The sequence below is a fragment of the Balaenoptera physalus genome, assembly GCF_965194825.1.
Source record: "Balaenoptera physalus genome assembly, chromosome: 7".
Taxonomy (NCBI): Eukaryota; Metazoa; Chordata; class Mammalia; order Artiodactyla; family Balaenopteridae; genus Balaenoptera; species Balaenoptera physalus.
The window spans coordinates 31,266,499-31,289,490 of NC_138886.1; the positions used below are offsets into that span (position 1 = coordinate 31,266,499).

Consider the following 22,992-nt stretch of genomic DNA (forward strand, 5'->3'; position numbering starts at 1 on the left):
TCCACCTCTGTTTTCATTTCTTTGGCTGAAAAAAACATCCACACAAGAGACTACTCTCATAGTGCATCATACAATGCACTTTTCTCCAGGCTTCTCTCCCTCCTGCAATATTGTGCCTTTGGAGTTGTACACACTACATGGATTAGAGAGGGACTCACCATTTGAAGGCTGACAGGCTGGGAAACTGTCAGAGCGGGCAAGAGCTTAGCAGCCAGCTTAGTCTGGCTTAGAAGACGTTTCATGCATAACTGTATAATGGCTCTGAGTTTTTCTGACTGTGTGATCCTTCATGATCCTGGGGTAGGTGTATAGAGGGAGGATCGATTAGAGTTTTTCAATACCTTCTGGAGGGACTATTTTAGGTAGAGCACATGGTATGTCTTCTAGGAAAGTGCTTCTCAATCCTTCACCTTCAATGATGCAGTTAAGAAAAGGCAGGCCAGATTTTGAACTATAGTCTCTTCTTTAATTGTCATTGTTATTGTTAATTTTGCTATTTTTTCATATTCTTTTGGATTTTCAATGGGATTTTGATGGCATATCTGTTAGGCACACCTAATCTGCCACCTGTAAACCCATATGTCCTAAAGCTGGAATTTTTACCCATGTCTATCTAACTCCAAATGCCCACCCTTTCTGCTACTTCCTGTTGCCATTTCAGGCAGGCTTTAAAAGAAGTGCATTCAATTCTGCTCCCTAAATATTTGAGTCTATTTCAAAATAGATTCTAATCTGTTATTACAACTTTGATTTGTATTTCCTGAATCTCCTCAGGGGGTTTGGTAGTTAAAAAAAAAAAAAAAAAAGAAAAAGTGCTTTTGTGTGCCCTGTACCTCAAAAGCATTGGTTGTTGGAAGTCGTTCCACAGAGAAGTCAGAAAAGGCATGTAACACAATGAACACAGAACTTTAATGAAACATCTGCAGGTGATCTGGGATCCATAATTGGGATATAATATGACAAAAGAGGAAAGAGTCTAGGCTTTAGGTCTTGATAGAGCCAGATCCAAATCCCTGCTCTGCCACCTTAAGCAATGATTCTGAGTCTTGGCTTTCTGATTTGTAAAATGGAGCTAATGATGTTCACTTCCCAGGGTGGCATGGAGACTGAGTTTATGTTTAAAGTTTTGGACACACACAGAAAGTACATAAAAAATAGTACTTGGCTTACCAGGTTAGATACTATTGATTCCAAGTAACAGAATACCTAATTCAGATTGGCTTAATTAATAATAAGGGAGCTATATTATGTAGATGAAAAATGTTAAGACAGAGTGGGCTTCACATGCAATTTAACACATCAGTTCTTGATATCGATCAGGGCTCCAACAGTGTGCTGAACTTGCCTTGGTTTTTCTCTCATTTGTGAGTCAGCTCTAGGTTGAAGGCAGCTTCCCTCATGCTGACGAAAATGGTTCATCACACTCTCCAAAGGGAGAGAATGAGCCTTTGTTCCAGAGTTACTCACAGGAGTCTCGAGATTCACTCTGATTTGTCACTCCAGAACCAAGTGGATAAGGAGATGGAAATCACTGAATGTCCCAGCTTCAGGATCTGCCTTGGGAGCAGGATACAAGCCCACTCTCTGCAAACCCTCAACACCTCTACTCTTTCATTTCCCCTCCATTATTCCCCCACACCCCCTACTCTTCTAAAGAAACATTTTCTAGTCTGGTTTGGGAGATGGAGGAAGGGAACCCTCTCTCTCAAAACTCTCAAATATTTTGTCTATGCCTACAGATTTTGTCTATGCCTCTACAGATTCCTAAAATTTTAGGTTTTTGGAAACAAAAGCCAGAAAATTCTTTGTTTCTGTGTTTTACAGTAGTGTATCCCTCCTCTGTGACAAGGATCACTTGATACTTAATTTTTCCTTTCCTCAAGTCAAAGGAGTTAGAAAGTCTTGCAATTATTTAAGCCAAACACTTAGATTTGTCTGTGAAGGTAAGATACACTACACACATAATACTTATTTCAGTAATCATCAGCATTTTCATCTTGATGTGATTTTTTTACAGCTGCCTTGGTACTATTATAGCAATATACTCTAAGGACTACTTTGCTGATACTGTTGAACAAATAAATAAGGACATTTCTAATCCTCAGTCTACAGATTCAAGGACTTGTGTATGCACAAAATCTTGATATACTCTCCAAGGAGTCCTTGTGGGAGCCCCACTAGCTCTTGGTTTGTATTCCTATTAGCAGGTATGGTTGAATCTAGGGATTCTAGTTTTCGTCAGCTCTTCGGGATTTGAGAGCTGAACCCAATAATCTTTATTTGAGATCCTCCTTTTGTTCTTGTAGTTTAAACAGAAAACCAGCAACAACAATAAATGACTGAAAATAAATGCAGCTTTTTCAATTCCTCATCAGTGGAAGCAGAGCTGTATGTAGTTGCATATCTTGAGATATTTGGGCTATTATTTGTCCAAGTACAACATTGCTTCAGTAGGCCTATGTGTAACCATCAAACAAATTTATACTCAGAAAGACAAACAAGCATACCTTCCTGGCTTCTAGAATGGCTCTTTTTTTCCCCTCCAAACTTGAAAGATGGACAAGATCATAATTCACATATGGCACTTAGTATATACTCAGTACATGATATCTTTCCTTGTTACCATTATTATGTAAAGATAGCTGTATATTCTTCCTAACCTCCTGGTCTGGGCCTTCAGATCTGTTTCTCAATTCAGCCCCAGTAGGTGGTAGTAAGGGTTTGTAGCACAGTCCCTAACTGAAATTAGATACATGGGACTTCTCAGTAAAGCTACAAGTAAGGACTGTTTGTTAGATTATTTTAAATACTGTTCTGTGTTGTTAAAGTTATACTGCATATGTGTTAATGTTGGATTTGGCTAAAATTCTAAAGTAGGACCCCTTGTCTGAAAACACATTGTTCAAGAAATTTGATAATGATAAACGAAGGGAAAAGGTATAAAACTTCAAGGAAGAAATCATCTTATAGTTCATAACCATGGTTCTCGTGCACCCTTGAAGATAATGAACCATACCTAGGACTTGCCAAATCCGAGACGGGAAGCCTGGGATCTAGGTATATAACTGAATATCACCTAGGTGGACAACCCATTGGACAATTCCTGACAATGGACTCATCTTCTACTCTCTGGGTAGAAGGCTTCTTCTTTTAATAGTTTGCCTATAACAGTGGTTGTCATAGAATGGGCACTTAATATATATATATATATATATATATATATATATATATATATATATATATATATATATATATATATGTGTGTGTGTGCTGAATGAATAAATAAATTAATGAATGAGCTACTTTCAGATTTTGGTATGTTCTGGCACTCCAATCACTTTCAGCCCAAGCAATGGCCTTCAACATTAGAGATTTTTAGATATGCAAAGACCCTAAAATGAAAATAGATCCCCACTGATGAGTCACATGTTAAAAGAAGCCACCTTTTCTCCCATAACACGTTAACCCAGAAGAGATATAAGCATGAGGACATGCTGCCAAGACCAATCTCAACCCATTTATCCCTTTAGAATACTTCGGGGAGCACAGGTAGTGTAAGAAAGGGTGTCAGGGGGGAACAATTCACCTCACATTTCTCTCCAAATGTTTTCATTAGATTTTCCACTTTGGGACAGTCAAATGCAAAACTACAAATGGTGAGCAGACCAAACAGGGAAGTGTTCTCTGTCAGTCTGTTAATCCAACTTCATCCATCAGCCTGCTGTTGGAAGGCCCTGGAGTAGAAAGACTAGTCAGTCTCCTTCAGCTTCCCAGGCTACATCCAGTTGCCCCACCTCTGAGGGTCTGCACTCTCTGGCCTCTCCCCAGGGACCTGCACCCCTGCACCCCAGAGACATGATGAAACTGTAGACCAACAGTTGAGAGTATGAGTAAAAAACTAAGTAGGACATCAGAGTAAACCACTTTCCCAACTGTGTATTAAACCAACCGTGTATTTCACAAATTAGTTTTTCTAACCAGGGATCAGTAGTTATAAATTCATCAAAATAAACTGATTTAATAAAAGGAACAAAGGAAGAAATGAACGAAGGAAGGGAGAGAGCAAGAGAGGGAATGAAGAAAGAATTTAATTTTTGATTTCTTTTCCATTTTAAAAACATCATGGTGGATACCATTCACCACTTTCCAGAAGGCTGAGTAATGTAACCAACGCTTGATTTCTATAGCTATATTTTGGAAATGAAAAAAAACTTTCATTTCTTAAAAACTAAGTAAACAGATCTCTCATCAAAGTAAATCAAATCCATGAGTTGAATTATTTACAAAACTCAAATTGACTATATTTATTTTTAATGTAATTTAATTTTTCAACTTCTGTCATTTATGTCCCCCAAACTCCCTCTTCCTTGATAGCAATCATTATCTGGCTAGGCCGCAGCCTTGTGAAAACACTATCAGCCAATTTCTCTGCTAGGGGAAAATCCAGAGCACGACTACCCTAAGAGTTTTCAAGGAAGTAGGTAGACTCATTTATGCAAAGTTTTGTCTTACATTTCCCTTCAGAATAGTAGTGGATGTAGAATAAATGCATTTATATTATTAAAAAAAGAAAGAACATAATTTTTCCACCTCTTCTTTATTTATTCAAATATTGTTCAGATTCAAAAGCCTTCCTTTGAAAAATCATTGATTCCCTGGGTTTAAGAGACTATTGCCTATAGGATTTTTAATTACCTTTTGAAGGAAAAAAGACAGTTGGATTCTGGTTTGGGCGGTACAAGAGCAGCTCACTTGATTTTTTTTTATACTTGATTTTTTTCAGAGCAGTTTTAGGTCCTTTTAGTGAGACTAGGCCTCTGTACTGAGAACTTCCCTCAAGTGTTTCTCAGTATTCTCCTCCTCCCTCAGGTGGCGCAGGATGGCTAGAGGGGGCTGGAGTTGGGGATTTCCCTTCCCCTTGCGGGGTTACTCTCTGATAATGCCCCAACAAGTTGGCTCTAGTTAACTAGTTTCTCCTGACGGCAGGCCTCCTTAAGAACTGGTGGATTTCAGAATGCTTCCTTCCCCACCCCCTGCTGCAAACAAGAGGGGATTTTCCTCGTTTTTACTGTGAGAACCTGGTCAAACTCCTGGAGGTAAATCTCACAAAATAGTCCTCCCGGGCCCCACGACTGGGTCCTCCCAGAGTTTTTCACTCTCAGAGTTGCTGCACTGAGCGGCCAGCATTTCGTCAACTGCAGTTCAGGTTTTCCCACCCCAGCAGCACTGGTTCCCCTGGCCATTTCCACTCCTGAGTCTCTGCTGGGGGAAGCCCTAACGACCAGCATTCGCAGGTCTGTCTCTCCAATCTTTGGGGCAGTGGTTAGCCCTGTGTCCTCTCCTCTCTTATGGACTCAAGAAAAGTTGATTTTTTTCAGTCTGTTCAGCTTTTCACTTGTCGTTAGGACAGTGCGGCGACTTCTAAGCTCTTACATGCAGAACCAGAAACGAACAAAACCCAATTTAATTTTTAATTGTGGACATTTTTCCTAAAATCATTACTTCCTATACAATTAATATCTATTAAATTTTGGCTCAAAGGGCACTTTTTCCTACCATGTATAAAATCAGTCACGAGAGTGTAACTTTTCAGACTGTTCTATGCTATATGATAAATACATCTATTACATGAAGAAATAACTGTGTGGCGGCTGAGTGTTGGTTATTGCCTTCTGTGAGTGGCATTGTTTAAATTTCTGGATTTCAAGCCAAATATGGCAATCCACATGACATGCTCATTCCAACCACCCTTTGTCGCTTGCCAAACAGGCTTTACTGGGCAGGGGGTCTACACTGTGTGAGGACTACAGGGACAAATAGATCAGCCTAGAGAAAATCTCACTTGTTTTTCCAAGCATACCTATATTTATCCTGCTCTTGCCTTCCTATACTCTTTACTTAAATTTTACCATGATTTATTTACATTCTTGTTTTAAGCCTCTCCAGATTCTTAATAAACAAACACCAAACAAACCAACCTCCAAGATATTTAGGTTTCTTAGAGCTCAAAAGACACATTTAAAAGACTAATGTTCTGCAGGTATAAACCCCATCAGCCCTATTAAATGTTACACATGCTTAAGGTTGAAACGAGTCTTTATACATCTTTAGCTCATTCACCCTCCTTTGAGGAATGAGGCTGAGGGCTCGTGCGGGTGTGGCTGTCACAAATGATTCATCACCACCGCTGAAGACAGCATTTGTTTTGTGAACACCAGCGCTGTTTTCAGACGCTTCCCTCAGCCTTTGAATTCTCCCAGTCATACTTACCCAAAGTGGCCTTGTTTGACGCTATAACTTAGCTGGTCTTATAAGTTTAAGTCCTGTCCTTGCTCTTGGGTTAGCCCCATCTGAGCCCATGCAGTACCAACTGGTTTATCACTGCTGCAATCTATTCTCCACCCATGGCCTCGTGCAACTGTGCTGCATCCTTGCGGTCCTGATAGACTTCCCCAAAATTGCAGTTTAGTTTTGGCCTCTTATTTAGGTTGATGAAACGACTCAAAAACCCCCAATGTGGCATCTTGCAGTTGGTCTAAGTTTCCCAATCACCTCATACATAAGAAATTGCCCCTACTTGACAGACTTGTGTTTGGCGTTGAGTTTGATGTCACGTCTACCATACGCTCAGAGAACCTTCTTCAATTTTTAATCATTTTCCAAATTCTTTGGTCTTCAACACATTGCTGGCAGGAGTGTTACTTACGTAGTAGAATTAACTGATAGCTTTCAGCTGTCTCAACCAATCTAAAGAAGCCTCTGGGTTTTTGTTTTTCCGGTTTGTTTATGTTCATGACACTGTAGTACTAATTTTCTAAAACTTATCCCTTTGTGTTTTACATTAGCAGTACTGGCAAGGCCTACATTAATAACAATTAATGGAATATTAATTGTTGCACTCTATTTTTTAATTACTACTTGTATTATTCTCAGATAATGCTTCCTGGACTTAATGATTATGCTGTTGAGAGAATAGCACCCAGTTGTTGGTGACTAAAAACAGCTATCAGGAGAGGAAAACAATTGAAATCAAACTCTTGCCCCTGAGACAAACTCAAAAATATATACATTTATAAATACTTATTTAAAGCACTATACAAAATTCAAAATAAGTAAAAAGTATTTACCACCGGACAGAGTAGAACTTCTTAGTCTGATATAAAATAAAGATGAAAATTCTGCCAATTACTAAATGCTTGTCACCACTGTTGGTATTTTTAAACCAAAATAAGCAGTTTCTAGAAGCTCAGTGGATACCTGTCTGTAGCTAGAGTAATCACAGAAAAACCATGCCACAATGAATACCCAGTGTTTTACAGATAAAGCACATAGAGGATTGCAACTAGGAGTGATATCCACGCTGGGCCAGCAAAGCAGCTCAGCGTAGTGGTTAAGAATGTGGACCAAGGGCCTAGGCTGACCAGGCTTACCTGCCACTTTGCGCCTTTGTAGCTGTGTTATCAAGTCACTGTGCCTGTTTCCTCGTGTATAAAATAAGTATGATGATAATAATAAAATTCTTTGGAAATTCAAAGAATATATATGAATAAAATATAAATAAATAAAAATGATAACTACAGCTTATACTTACTACCTTACAATACCTAGACATAGTACCTGGAATGTATTGAGTGTAAGCCATAGTTGTCATTTTTATTTCAGTGCATATCTGGAGTGGTCACTGTGTCTGAGACGGTCGGTCTGTACTGGGATGCTAGTCAGCATGTGTAAAGCAATCAGAATATCAGTCCTGAGAGTCTGTCAGGAACTCAGATAACGGCTCTGCAGTGGTCAGGCTACCAAGCCCCAGTGGACCCAAGGTGGCCAGTCAGTCAAAGGCTGTCAAGTATATGCTGTGCTTGCATACTTCTCCAGCGCCCTCCCAGGGGCCGGGGTGAAATCCTGTTTCTCCAGGGGGAGTGGGCCCTAAGGACAGACATAGTCCAGGTGGGGGTGGATGGTTACTGCTGTCTGATGTACAGCTTTCTTCTTTTTTCCTTCCTCTCTCCAGCCCAGCCATTAGCCTTTAAACTAGCTCCCCAGACTCCCTACCTCTCTGGTGGGGAGACGGGAAGATCCTCCCCCACTGCAGCTGTTCCACGGTCTATTCCAGGGAGACCTCAGTCCCTACTGAGGACACCAACCTAGGTCCAGGGTGAACTCGAGCTCTTCCCTTCCTCACCTACTCTGCTGCTCAGGTCTTCATTCACACACACACACACACACACACACACACACACACACACACACACACACACACACACACACACACACACACACACACACACACACACACACACACACCTGTCCAAAAGTTGCCCTCTCCAACTTCCAGGCCCTTCTGTGGTGAGGTCCTCAAGAGGCACATGGCCAGCAAGCGACCAGCAGGTAGAGGCACTACAGCAGTGCTGTCCAGCAGAACTTTTGCAATGATGGAAATGTTCTATATCTGCTTTGTCCAATATGGCAGCCATTAGTCAAACGTGGCTACTGAGCATTTGCAATGTGGTTAGTGTGACTGAGAAACTGATTTTTTTATTTTTTGTAATTTAATCAATTTAAAGAGTCACATGTAGCTAGTGGCTATTGTATTAGACAGCATAGTTTTAGAGACAGTCTGGGTCCAAGTCCCAGCTCCGCATTTCCTGGCCCCATGACGTTGGGAAAGTGACTTTAATTCTCTGAGCCTCAGTTTCTCGCTATATCTAGAAGTAATACATTACTCAGCTCACAGTGCTGCTGCAAAGATAAAATAAAGTCTCACTGAAGCACCTAGAAGAGGATATGATCTAGATTAAACTTCCAGGAATATCAGCTATTAAATGCATTTAAAAATACTTACTTATGTCTCCTCATGAGTTAGAAGGGTTGCTCTTCTCAGAGTATTGATTGGTTGAAATAATCATGCCAAAATCATGCTCAGTTGACGCTTAAAAAAACAGAGAAAAAACATCAACCAGAAGTACCTGATGGAACTATAACAAAAGTTATTCTCACCTCTACCTTGGGGAAATACAGTGACAACCATGCCTAGCTGAGCCTTGGAGAAACATGCCTATGCCTTTTTTATCGAGAGATATATTATGGGGGTTTCGAAGGCTGTCATAAGAAAATTTCTTAAAGCAATGACGTATTTTGTTTGGCTGAGTCTGGAAGATTTCAGCCTTGCCTGAAATGTGTGACAGAAATATTCAACAAATAAACGGTTATCAGCAATCACCTATCAAAGCAGGAAAATCAATTTAATAAATTTTTTATTGAATTCCTGCTCTGTGATGAGTACAATGGAACCCAAAAGAATAATGGGACATTATCTCTGCTTTTAAGAATTTCACAGTGTTTTTGGAGATGCAATATTTTCAAAGTATAAATGGCAGAAATATGAACTAGGTTAAGTGCTGTGGGTATTTGCATGAGAAAAACTCAGTGTTGGCTGAAGTGATTGAGGGGAGCTTTGTAGACACAGGTAGCACCAGATCACAAAGACCAACAAAAGGATGTTGCCCATCTTCCAGGTCTGAAGAGGTTAGTATGGGAGGATTCATTTCTGAAGCACTTGCTTGTGGCAGGTATTGTTTAAATTGTGCAGGCTGGTAAGCAAGTTACGCATGCAAGTTTCCTTTGGATTCAATTCATCCAACAAGTATTTATTGAGCATCTAATATGTGCCTGGCAAGGACACATATTAGATGCTTGTGGCATCTAATATGGTTTGTGGTTTGCTTGTGGTTTGCTCAGATTTATAGACTTGAAATCTGCATGTGGGGTGGGGAATCTGCTTGATGTATGGCAGCTTCATATCCCCATAGTCATAAGTCAGAATGCCCTAGTACATGAAGATGTAAACTTACATGCTCATCATAACAACAATTCTTATGGAAATATCACCATTTAGATAGCTAGGTGTTCACTTTAAATCATCACAAAAATGGTGGGCTTTATGTTTCACGTTTTTCCGTTTCAATGCCCTTTATTACTCCTTTTAAAAGAATTTTTTCACAAAGATTCCCACTGAGTAGATCAAAATTTTGTCATTTTTAAAATAGTCACAAGTATAGGCCTATCAGAGCTTTCATATCGCATGTTCTAAGCAGGAACTTTGAAATGTAAATTCTAAAATCACAGAATCATATAATTCTCTCCTAAGAGGATAAGCCTCTGTGTTTGGCAAGATACCTAAAATAAGCTAGGAATTTCTTTAATGGGAGGGGCCAGTAAACCACTCACCCCCCAAAAAATGTTTTAAGGATTCATAAGTAAAAATAAATAAATAAAACTAGTTTAAAAAAAGAAAACTAGCTTAACGTTCCCCCCCACCCACTTTTCATATAGAAATACTGACCCTTCCATTCGAGCCAAAGGGGATGTGACACACACCCTCGCACCCACCCCTGCAAAAGTGCGGCTCCCGGACCAGCAGTGTCAGCGTCATGTGGGAACTTGTTAGGAATGCAGACTCTCAGGCCTCGCCTCAGACGGACTGAATCAGAAGTCCCTGAATCTGCTTTTAATAAGATTCCCAGGTGGTGGATATGCACATGATAAGTTGAGAAGTATTTCTCTAAGGAACACTAAAATACTACTGAATTAACTTGAAATAAGGTGCCAGTTAACTCAACCCTGTGTCCTCAGATCCTTTCACAGCTAACCACATGTAAATTGGTCCTGTAGAAGAGACGAGAATAGTGATTTCATGTTGAAACAACAAAGGATTCTTAACAGGTGCTGACATTCCCTCGTCCTCAAATTAATATTAAACATGCATTTTTTAAATGTCTATTTAAAGAGATGACAAATTGCTTTCTCACCCAGGTCACCCACATGACTGTACAGCTGTCTTTCCCATCAACTGTTTCTTTTTTTAAATTAAAGTCAGAGATACAAATGCAACCTAATAAGTACAATGAACAATCAATTAGATCATGATGAAAGGAGACTGGCAAGGTTGAGAAAGAAAGAAATATAGAGGAGGTCGAGAGAAATGGAGGGGACAGCAGTGGCAAGGCCAGCAGCTTCCTGGAACCCCTGCTTCCTTACTTCTTAGGGTGATCCTCTCAGACAACCTGCCCCCATACTCCAGGGTGATGGGGCCTCCATGCTCCGGGTGATGGAGTAGAAATGGAAGCAGGACCCTAAGCTAGGAACACTCATCTACAAAACACACTCTAGGGAAAATGAAATTAAGTCCCTTATTAATATAACTGGAGGCATTCAACCTCTAACTGATATTAAAGCTTAAGTAAAACTGAAATAGAAGTGCATCTTTTAGTTTGGAAAGATTAATGATAAAAAAAAAAAAAATCAAAGAGGACCTAGCTTACAGTTGTTGCCTCTTTGTAATTCTTAGCTACAACCAACAATTCCTTATGAAAAAGGTACAAAACCACTGCTTGGATATGCGTTTCTGCTCTTGTATAAAAGCAAATTTATGAAAATTCAAATTTAATATCATTTGCTGACTCAATTGCTATAATGAAGGCTGACAGGTTTAATATAAATAACTAAATATAATCACGTAATCACCAGGAAAGAAAGTATAAAAAGGGCCCTAATGATAGTGGTGTGCTAATAAATGTTTAACAACTGGCTCTCTGGAGGAAAAAAAGCCCCAACTATAGCATTTGCCAATCTGTATGACATAAATGCTCCTAACATGGTCAGTTTCAGGCTACCATTGTGATGTCACTGAATGCAGAGTTCGGAAGAGACCCACACAATTGGTTCTCAGGAACCAATAAAAGCTGTTCCAGCACACTCCTAGAAATAAATAAATGTGCAGATTTTTCTACTTATCAATAGATTGAGCAACATTTGATCTCTGGTCCACAGGTGTGTTTATTTATACCATGAAAAGTCTTGTAGTTCTATGGTTAATCTTAATCAAAGGTGGCCAGGGCCAAAGTTTAAACTTCAGATGAACAAGCACATGAATTCTGAAGTCTGGCTTTCCATTTTTTTGATTTTCAGCATATCAGAAAACACCTTCAAAAGCTTGCACTTTGGGCTTCCCTGGTGGCGCAGTGGTTGAGAGTCTGCCTGCCAATGCAGGGGACACGGGTTCGAGCCCTGGTCTGGGAAGATCCCACATGCCACGGAGCAACTGGGCCCGTGAGCCACAATTACTGAGCTTGCGCGTCTGGAGCCTGTGCTCCGCAATAGTGAGAGGCCCGCGCACCGCGATGAAGAGTGGCCCCCCATTTGCCACAACTAGAGAAAGCCCTCGCACAGAAACTAAGACCCAACACAGCCATAAATAAATAAATTAAAAAAAAAAAAAAGCTTGCACTTTTATGATATCCTCCTGCTCATCAGTCACTCTTGGGCTGATGTTTTTCACACCTGATAAAGATGGGGAACGTACTCTGCGTGGCTTATATTTTGCTTTCTTGGATCTCTTCCCCTGAGTCTCTGTCACTGTGTTAGATGTAATCATGAATTCTGAGGACAGACATGAAGCAACGGCCATGAATATGTACACTTTGGAGTACCTGGTCATAAGATTTGACAGCAATATTCCTCAAGATTGGCAGATAGATTAAAGTGGTGGTGGTTACCTCAAAAATAATTTTAAGGTAGACATTTATAGGCTATACAAAGCAGGCTTATAGAGATATTTGTCATAGGTGATATTTTAATCCCATCATAGAAGAACAATGTTTCTTATAAGTAACGTTTAAAACACAAGAATCACAAAGCCTTATTGTTATACATCGTGTTCAACTAATTAGACAAAATCTATTATGCACTTATTGTAACATACATGAAGGTGAGAGTTCTCATTCAAAATAGTGTCTAGTTAATACTTACTTACCCAGTATCTCCCAATCTTACACAGAAATATTAATGATAACACATTAAAAGAAGATAATTCATAAGGCCATTAGAAATGAAGGCTGTCATACAATCTAATGCCAAAATCTGAGATAAACTAGTAACAATTATATGAAATATGGACATGGCATTAACCAGCTTTGCTTTATGAAAAAAGGACCACGTAAAATAAGGTAGGAAAAATCTACTATAACCTCTGCAATATAACATGCTTCTTAAACAGACATGTAAGGTCTGCTTTGAGAAATCATCCCTCTATAATGCTTAGAACACTGTACAGTGCAGTGTGGAGATCTCTGAACTCCTGAAACTACTCCTTCCCACCTCCACTGGTATTCTCCTATATCCTTGCAGGGTCTGTAACTCCTAGAAAATAACTGGGCAGGAAATAGCGGGAGGGGTTAAGAGTGGGCACAATTAGAAATGGCATGGAGCATCCGAGGAAATTTAATTACGGTTTTTAACACCCCAGAAAATTAGGCAGTAAAGGAGAAGCCCTCACTGGATTCATGCTTGCTAGAAAAATAGAAATTTCTCTAGGTCCTGTGTATATGAACCTTCCCTCTTCCAACAGGGATCTGAGAAAGGGATTTGATCTCTGCACAAAGAAGCACATAGGCCAAAGTAATCTCCCTATTTGTTGGTAAACACTAAATCTAGATAGATGTCATTTTTACCAAGGTTGAGAATAAATGTCAATATGAAACAAAACTAAATACAAACTACAGAACAAGAGGGGAAAATAGCATCCAGAAGACCTAGAGAGGAGCATACCTCTAAATATCATTAAATGTACGATCTAAAAGAAAATTTTAGTAAAGTATAAAAGTTATGTCATATATGAAACAAAACAAGTCATTTTAAAAGTTGAGATGAGATGAAAGGGGGATATGGATGAGAAAATGAGGAACTGGAAAAGCACAGAAGCAGAATTTAAGACCACACTGAGGGAGTAAAGAGCAGAACTTATGCTGCAGAAAACTGAAGGAATGATGTGGTTAACAAATTTGAAAAGCTTTCTTAGAATGCAGGGAATAAGAACAAGTATATGTAAGTAATGAGAAAGACGACTACAGATACGGAAGAAGAAAAAGGAGAAAGAATATTCAGATGTTTAGTGATGTTTAGTGATAGTAGAGGAGAGACCAGAACAAATTGAACTTCATAAAGATTAAATCAGAATAAATTGAAAAAGAAAAAATTATCCAAGCTAGAGTTTAATCAAATCTTTGAGCTGAGGAAAGACCAGTGCATACACTTTTTAAAGGGCTCCTAGGGACTTCCCTGGTGGCACAGTGGTTATGAATCCACCTGCCAATGCAGGGGACACGGGTTTGAGCTCTGGTCCGGGAAGATCCAACATGCCATGGAGCAACTAAGCCCATGCGCCACAACTACTGAGCCTGCGCTCTAGATCCTGTGAGCCACAACTACTGAGCCCACATGCCACAACTACTGAAGCCCACGTGCCTAGAGTCCATGCTCTGCAACAAGAGAAGCCACCGCAGTGAGAAGCCCACGCACCGCAACGAAGAGTAGCCCCCACTCTCCGTAACTAGAGAAAGCCCGCGCGCAGCAACGAAGACCCAACACAGCCAAAAGAATAAATACAATTTTAACAAAGTAAAAACATTTTTAAAAAGGGCTCCTAAATCCAGGAAAAATGAGTTAAAGGAACACAACCTCCAAACCTGACAAAATTTTGAGTAATCAAGACAAATACAAATTTAAAAATCTTTTAAACATCTGAACAAGGTTACCCATACCTGAACAAACTCATCTATAAAGAACTGTCTTCCAGTGAGTTCCCCCAAAAGCACATTCTAAAACAGGGGTTTGGTGATCCCAGGAAGCACCTGTAGGGGCATGGAACATGAGACAAGGCAGAGAAAGGAATCCTCAAAGGGATCTTTATTGAGCTGGTTACAGATATGGGCAACAGGGGCTCAGTCCTAATGGAGAAATCTAGGAATATAGAGCACACCTCAGTATTATCCACCTAAGGAGCCAGGAAGCTGGGATAGTTATCCTGAACTGCCATCCATCTTCAGCCCATATGCTGGGAAAAGTCCTCAGACAGAGAGTCACAAATGATTGTAGTAGGACACTATTGGCACAAACTAAAATGGTGAATACTTAGGTGATGTGAGGACGGCACTGAAATCACCTACTAATAATGACCAAAGACATACAATGACAATAACAAAAATGATAGAAGGTAGTGAATTACTGTCAGCAAAGTCTTGAGGAGAAATGAATAGGTATCAATACAGTTGGCCCTCCACATCCATGGGCTCTGCATCTGTGGATTCAACCAACTGAAGATAAAAAATATTAAAAAAAAAAATTCCAGAAAGTTCCAAAAAACAAAACTTAAATTTGCCACACGACAGCAACTATTTACATAGAATTTACATTATATTAGATATTGTAAGTAATCTAGAGATGTTTAAAGTATACAGGAAGATGTGTGTATGTTATACGCAAATACTGTGCCATTTTACACAATGGACTTAGGCATCTGCGGCTTTTGGTAACCGCGAGAGGTCCTGGAACAAATCCCCTGTGGATACCGAGGGACAGCTGTATTTGATGTCCACACAGCTGTTTTATGGATAAACGTTAACAGCAAGACATCTTCCCATGCAAGACCTCAAAAACTGTATTGCCCATGCACCTATCTTTTTTTAAAGAATAGTAAAAAATTTCCACATAAAAATAATATTTGATCCCTTTGAAATTTCAAAGCAGAAAAAATTTTCATCCTCAGTGTAACCCAGAAAATAAACCCATTAATCAGCCAGACACTTCAAGGAATTTCTACAAGATATAGCAATAATAGGACCTGGCTTAAGAAAATACTACTCCCAAGGTCCAGTGATTGAATACTTAAAATATGTGGAGTAACTGGTGAAAAAGAAATCCAGTGTGGTGGGCAGCATCTGAAATGACTCCCAATAATCCTTGCCTTTTGATAGTCACACCCTTGTGGAATTCCCTCCCATGTATGTATGTGTGCCAGACCTAGTGACTTGCTTCTAATAGAATACAATAAAAATGATGGGATATCAGTTCCAAGATTAGGTTATAAAATTGTGATTTCTGTCTTGCTAGTCCTCTCCTTCCTGCTGGTACTCTTTCTTACCTTCTAACTTGCTTACTCTGCCATGTTGTGAGATGCTCTATGAAGAGGCCCACATGACAAGGAACTGAGGGCAACCTCTGGCCAATAGCCATTGAGGAACTGAGGCCCGAGGTCTTCTAACAACCATGTGATGAGCTTGGAAGTAAATGCTTCCCCAGTTGAACCTTGAGATAACACTGCAACCCCTGCCTACGCCTTGATCACAGCCTAGTAGTGTAATCTGGTTCTATTAACATATTTGGTCTCAGTAACTCATAACTCATCTCCATTTCCTGATAGCCAAGTATGATACTAACAAGGCTCCAACAATTAAGATCCCAGAAAGGCCTGTCGCCCACAGAGAGACCCTGAAACAGAAGACCCAGTTATGCTGCCTGGATTCCAAGCACTCAGAAACTCTGAGATAATTAATGTTGTTTTAAACTATTAAGTTTTAGAGTGATTTGTTACAAAGCAATAGATAATACACCTAGAAATCTTCCCCAACATGGAAATTCAGGACTTGGAAATAAGAATGGGTTATCAGGAAGCAGTGAACAAATTGAACAAATTCAAGATGTGCATTAGTGCCCACACTAATCTTCCTTGCAAATGAACAGTGTGTTCAGTAGCAGAGGTGTTACCACAGTGAGCTCCCAATCATTGCGGGCATACCAGCTAGAGGTCAGCTTCAGACCCTCAGCCACCTTTATGCTGCTATTTGTAGTGTACCAAGGGTAGGGCAGTGGGAGTGGCCCACTTCCTGTGAAGGCAATAACAGGGTACTTTTTCTGTAAAAGACTATAAATAAAGCCAACTAAAAGTCAGCTTTCTATTATCACCATGCATTGGCAATTCTAAACAATGTCAGTGATGAAATACCCTCCCCATCAGGGCAAACAGCCTTCCTGCCTCCCCTTTGGTGCATCACTGACCGCCACAATAAAGACCTTACAAGTGCTTGGCAGGGTGAAGCTCCCTGCTGTGCACAGCCTTCCTAATAATGCCATCTGCATTTTTTATGGAAAATTGGATCTTTTATCCAACATAGATGCCCTCACAGATCAGAGTAGCAAGAAAGAGCAAAAGCAAAGGCAAAGGTAAGGGCAGGCTCTGGATCAAAACAACAAATGAGACTCCTACAGTTGACTTCAGGATTGCATCAGTGCCCCATGCAGAGAGTCACCACCTGCGGTCACCTGTCAGGGGCAGTATTTATTCTCATTCATTTGCAAAATATTTATTGAGTGCCTAATCTGAGTCAGATATGTTCCCAGTCTAGGAAATCAGTAATTAACAGACATGAATAATTGCCTTTGTGGAGCTTACCTTCTAGTGGAAATTGACTGAAATAAATTAAAAAGTAAAATAAATATCAGATGATGATAAATGCTAAGGAGGCAACTGAAGCAAGGAATGGGGGATAGCATTTTCCAGGATGGATTTTACAATTTTAAATGAGGTACTCAGAGAAGATTTCAGTAAGTAGGGGACATTTGAACAAAGACCTGAAAGAGGTGAGGGAGAAAGCCATGTGGATATCTTACGAATGAACAGTCAGGTGGAAGGATGATCAAGTGCAAAATCCCTGAGAGTGTAGTATTCTTGGAGTATTTGAGAAACAGCAAAGAGGATGAGAAGGCTAGAGTGGAGTAAATGAGGGGACAGGAAGTAGTAGGAGATGGGATATGAAGCGGGATAATGACGGCTGCTTCTCTTCCTTTCCCAAATCTGCAAATTCCTTTCATCTGTGGAATCTAAAGTAGGAGAACTTTGCTGGGAAAGGATTCTGGGAAATGTAGTTCCAGGCTTCCAACCCCTCTGATACCTGGGAGAGAACATAGGTGGGCAGGAAAAATGCTAAATACCAATAGGCAATCTGGCACATTAACTTTCCCCCACCTTCCCTCCTAGGATCTGAAAATAATATTGTCAAAAATTCCTTCTAAACTTTAAGACATTGACATAACCTGAAAGAATTAAAGGAACACTTCCCTGAAAGAAGGCCTGATTTCTAGTCCATTTCTGCTGCTTGACTTTGAATAGACTCCCTAACCTCCTGGAATCTCAGTTTCCTAGTCTGTCTAGAGAACATAACAACATCTGTCTCTCAAAGTCATGAAGATGTAATGATTTTGTAAAGAGCTCATCCCAGTGTCTAGTACACTAAAAAATAAATAGCAGCTAATATTATAGATGTAAAATTAAGGGTCTTATGGGTCCTAACTCTGGCTCCACTGCCTGCTAGTTACATGATATCAAGTAATTTATTTCACTTCTCTGAATATCAATTTCTTCATCTTTAAAATGAGAATAATAAGACCTACCTCCCAGAGTTATTTTGAGGATTAAATGAGATAATAGAATGATGATACTTATGCTGGTATACAGTAAATTCTCAAGGAATGCTAATTATTATGATTACGTAAAAAATCAAGGGGTTGGATTTTCTTCAAATTTCCTTCTCATCCTAACAGTCTTTGGTGCTATTGGGGGGGTCTACAAAGCAGGACTTTCAAAAGCTACTTCTTTCATAACTTGCAGGATTTACAAATTTATTTCCTTTTAAGTATATTTCTTTCTAACACACTGTGGAGAGAGCACAAGAAAATTAAAAATGCTTGCCTGTCAATCACCTGTATGTCCACTGCCAAGATTCTTGTGCAAGTGCTGAAACCAAGAAGCAGGAGTTCCCACAGGAGGTGACCCTGACCCTGTGGGTCTCCTGGGTCATTTAAATTAACTCACTCCATCACTTTCTCATTTATCTGCCACTTGGTCTCTTGGTCTAGCCTTTCAGGGCAACTGCACAGTTGAGGCAGGTGGTCCCATTTTTCTGGGGCTGTTTCAGCAGGGAGCAAACCCAGCACCGAGGACTTGGCTGTCCCAAAAAAACTTGAGTGGCGAAAGTCAGTGTCAAGCAGGGAAGGTGAGATGAGAGCGGGCAGCAGCCAACCAATCACCAACCGCACTGCTTCCCAGAGCCCCGTCATGGCCCTGGGAGCAGTGAGATCACACAGCAGGAACCCATTCCATCCCCTTCAGCCATCATAGCAATTTCATGAATATAGTCAAAAGTGGTGCAGAGAGAAACACTTTTGAAGGAGCAAGGGAGTGAATGAATAAGAAGGCCCCAGCTGTGAGTACGTACCCTGAACGCCTGGCCAGAACTAAAGGCCACATTGATATACAGCCAGCACAGGAATGTGAAACAATTCTCCCCATCACCCCTTACAAAAGCAGTGAGGAAACAAGCTCCAGGTTTACTCTAGCTAAGCGTGTTCTCAGTAGCAACCTACTAGTTAAGCTACATGTAAATAATGCTTACATTTCCTACCTCTCCACTAACCACTAACCACTCCTGAACAATTTTTCTTAGACAAAGGGCCCAGAATGTAGAAACCACTTCTTCACTTGCCCCTCTGGAATTACAATGTCTATTTGTTTATTCATTCATTCATTCATTCATTCATCCAACATGTAATTATTGCACACACACTTTGCTTCAGGCACTGGACTAAGGAACTGAAAATATAAAAAGAACATGACGTGATTGGTCCTGGCCCTTTGAGAAGCTTTAGTTCTGGGAAAGGAGACAAATTAATTAACCCACAATTTGCCATAAGCATTGTAGGTAAGAAGGAAGTGGTGAAGGATGCTGGAGGATGGACATAAAAATCAGAAAGAGAAGTGAGGGAGGCTTCCAGGAAGAACTACATTTGAACTGAGTCTAGAAGAATGTGAAGGAATCAGCAAGTTAGAAAGACAGTATGGTGGGGATGTTGGTGGTGAATGTCCAAGATGGAAGGACAGGCAGAGGGCACAGCAAGGGGAAAGGCACCGTGTAAGTCCCACAAGTTCAGTGTCCCTGGGAACGTGGCGGGGGATGAGGTCTGAGTCTGCAGCTCAGAAAAGAGCTACAAGCTAGAGCCAGACCTTTGCAAGTCCTCAGCCTCAAGGACCTTGCTGAAGCCATGGAAGACAACCACATCCCCTAGGCTGTGTAGTGCAAGAAATACAGTCTTAAAGTAATTAAACAGGGAGGCCATTAGACTGACACGGCACTTGTGGTGGTGGTCTAGGACACGGGGAGGGGCAAGGGTAAGCTGGGACGAAGTGAGAGAGTGGCATGGACATATATACACTACCAAATGTAAAATAGCTAGCTAGTGAGAAGCAGCCGCATAGCACAGGGAGATCAGCTCAGTGCTTTGTGTCCACCTAGAGGGGTGGGATAGGGAGGGTGGGAGGGAGACGCAAGAGGGAGGGGATATGGGGATATATGTATATGTATAGCTGATTCACTTTGTTATAAAGCAGAAACTAACACACCATTGTAAAGTAATTATACTCCAATAAAGATGTTAAAAAAAAAATCTAAGCCCATAAATGTCTCAAGTTTACAAAATCAAAACACTGAGGACAACCAATCACACACAGCCAACTAGGCTTTTAAGCTACAGCCAATCAAATATTTCCTTTCTTTCCCTCCACAATTTCTCTTTATAAACCTTTCTCCTGGCTCCTATCAGCAGCATGCTCCTAACCACTTCTAGTTTGGCACTGCTTGATTCCAATTGATTTTTGCTCAAATGAACTGTTAAAAAATTTAATATGCCTCAGTTTATCTGTTAACAAGCCTACGAACCTGCAATGGACCTGATTATTTCTTAACACCCTATTCAACTCTGGACAAGCTTCATCACACTTTATCTCCCCTAATATCCAGACTCTGACTCAGCTAGCTATAGTCTCCTGCCTCTACATTTTCTAATGCTGTCCCCAACTGTCATTTATATCAAGGTAGAAGAATAAGAACTGTCAACTCTTTCCACTTTTAAGTGATAGCGGGGCTTTAGACACAATTCTGCTCTGGAGAATCCTTTTATAGTGGGAAAAATCATTCCCAATAGATCTGTGTAATGCATTGGCCATAAGAGGATGTTGACTTTTTTTTTTTAAAGAGAGTCTAAACTGTATTTTAACCTCTGGATGTTACTAATTAAGCATTTTCCACGAAGTCAGTTAGCAGCTGGTTTCACAGATTTTATAGTCTTGCTTTAGTGCTGTTTTTATAGAAATCATAGCAGAAAATGAGCCTGTTTTTTTCTGCTTAGTCGTTCTTGCTTAGATGGTAGGTTACACAGATTGTTCTCACTGAAAACCAATCTCATTTTTTGGTTTAAGGTTTCTGACTTCTTTTGGCTAAGGAAGCCCCAAGTTTTACCATTTGGACTTTACATCATGGCAATTCCCTTTTTATTGAAATTCTACTGACTGATGATTCTGCTGCTGTATATCGTAGTTCTCTGCCTAGGCTGTCTTCGGAAGGAAATGCTGACTCCCATTTTTCATTTAAAGGCTGGAAACTTTCTTGTCCATGTTGATGGAGGCCTCCCATAACCCCGGTACGTATTGTCCCTCCTGAAACTGTCCAGCTTCATCCTCACAGGGACTCCATGGGATGGTGGAAAGAAGATGTGGAGGACCCATGTTGACATCCAGGGTTGGTTTCATGGACATATGACCAGTGCAGTCACTCACCCACACTTGGAAGAGCCTCACACTTGCCTTAAGGCTCTGCTGTCACTGCCTCAAAATTACTAACAATTTTAACAAAGGGTCCCACCCTTTCATTTTGTACTAGGCCCTGTAAATCAGGTAGCCAGCCCTGCTGACATTATAATCCCTATTGACAAGAATGAGCCTCAGTGTTTTATCAGGTCTAGTTTTTCAGTGCAGCAAAGCCAGTTTATCTCTTCCAACCAGCACACCTATGACTGCATACATGGTAAACCGAATTTCAGAGAAGTCCAAGGGACCATTACACTGGGAGGTTATGGTCAGACACACAACTACAGCCAGCTGAATATTACTAGGCACCATGCACAACTCCTTTACTAAACTCCAGTGCATTCAGGATAATAAAGACAGAATTCTCAAGGCACTTGAGAGCTTCCCAAGCTGTGCCCATCCCAGGTGTAACCTCAGTCAGCCTAAGAGAAGTTCCCTGGAGAGCAGTACTTGAATGATTAAAAAAAAAAATTCACAATTTACAGCAATCTGGGTCTGTTTTCAGTAAGTGTAAAGGGAGATGCCTCTTTGATTAGACCTTTTATTCATTTAAATAGAGTTAAACTAAAAATCAGGTTAACAGAACAATGCTCTGTCTTCTTTTTTTTTAGTCTAAGAACACCTGGCTTGTTAGAAAAGCAACCTGAGAAGAAGGCATCTCTCTGATTTTGGAGAGTTTTTATACCTAATATCCTTATTCATTTAGGCTTTATCCAAAGGAGTAAAGCTGTTATGCTGGATTTCACTTGCAGTCACATGATACCCGGTTGCCAAGGAAATCAAAATGCCTAAAATTCTGGCTACAAAAGAAAAGGAGATTTTGATATTTAGATATACAGAGATAGAAAATATATCCTGTATACATATATACATATATATACACATATATATGCACACCCATATACATATACACACATACATTTATACATATGTATATATAATGTCTTTCAACTAGTGTAGAATAATTTTGGAATACTGATTCATTTTGTTGGTTAAAATATGCTGTTAATTATAGAGGCTGTGGTGTACTGGAGCTGCCTCATTGGCTTTCAAGCCACAAGTGTACACATCTCTTCCCATCTTTACATTCAGTGATGTCATGTCAGTATCCTGAAATCAGCCATGATGGAAGTATTTATATCATGGGGACATTCACTACAAACCAAGGCATTTCCCCCCAGAGATCCATGTACTGGTGCACTACCGTGCAATGCTTACTGTAAAGGATTCTAAATGAAACTTGGAAGTTATGAAAATTAAGGCATTGTAGATTCAAATTATTAAAACCAAATAAAATTGATGAAGAATGATTAGAGTGGAAGCTTTAATTCCACATAAAGGAAGAGAGAGAACTGGGAGAATGACATTAACTCCATCAGCTCTAACCTGTTGCTGTGGACCATCTTCCAGGGAGAGCATATGACAGCCTAAGACACAGGAGTTAAATCCTTCCCTGACCCTGA

At 40.2% G+C, this 22,992-nt stretch overlaps 2 long non-coding RNA genes across 2 annotated transcripts in view; one reads left to right on the forward strand and one right to left on the reverse strand.

Moving 5' to 3' along the window:
• The window catches only part of LOC309663986, a 403,267-nt gene that overhangs the window by 137,123 nt on the left and 243,152 nt on the right, over positions 1-22,992 (forward strand). The gene's annotated exons all lie outside the window — the stretch shown is intronic.
• The window catches only part of LOC309663983, a 255,899-nt gene continuing 241,513 nt past the window's right edge, over positions 8,607-22,992 (reverse strand). Inside the window, exon 3 of the long non-coding RNA XR_014265540.1 lies at positions 8,607-8,929. This is a non-coding gene — a long non-coding RNA (uncharacterized lncRNA). The remainder of the gene's footprint in view (positions 8,930-22,992) is intronic.